The sequence below is a fragment of the Pyxicephalus adspersus genome, chromosome 6, assembly GCF_032062135.1.
Source record: "Pyxicephalus adspersus chromosome 6, UCB_Pads_2.0, whole genome shotgun sequence".
Classification (NCBI taxonomy): domain Eukaryota; kingdom Metazoa; phylum Chordata; class Amphibia; order Anura; family Pyxicephalidae; genus Pyxicephalus; species Pyxicephalus adspersus.
In genome coordinates this window covers 61,316,954-61,317,529 of record NC_092863.1, presented here as the reverse complement: position 1 = coordinate 61,317,529, position 576 = coordinate 61,316,954, and positions in this window count along the sequence as shown.

Below are 576 nucleotides of genomic sequence, written 5' to 3'. Positions count from 1 at the left end.
TGACGGATCAGCATAGCAAACCAGGATACTCAACGCATCCTGGCTTAACCTGTGATATTGGAACTGAATGAACTCCTGCAAGCCTATGTGGAAGTTCTTCATCTGGGCCCACCCAATCAAGATGGCTGAAGATTGAAGGTAAGGTCATGCCTGGTTTTTTCTATTTTAATCCAAAACTTAAAACACAGCGTTGCATTGGCCCTTTGGGTATGGGTACTAAAATTGGAGATATGGATATATCCTTTTATTGTAAAACATTCATATCTATATATGCACTGCAATAACAAGGGAGCTTATTCTTGGTGCCTCCAATAAGGTGTATTAATAAACGTGTGAAAGAGATATACCAGCAGTGCACAGGTAAGCCTAAATGTCTTTGAGAATAGAGCTTCTTGGAACAGGGGTGAACTGGGGTATATGAATCTTGTTTCCAGGTTTTATTAAAATTTGTAAGGTTGTTGCCTGAAAATAAAAAAATAAAAACAGCAAAAAAACCCTGCACTTGAATTGCCCTTTTAAGTTGTATGTATGTATGTATGTTTGCAGAAGTATTAATGGGCTTCCAGACAACCACTA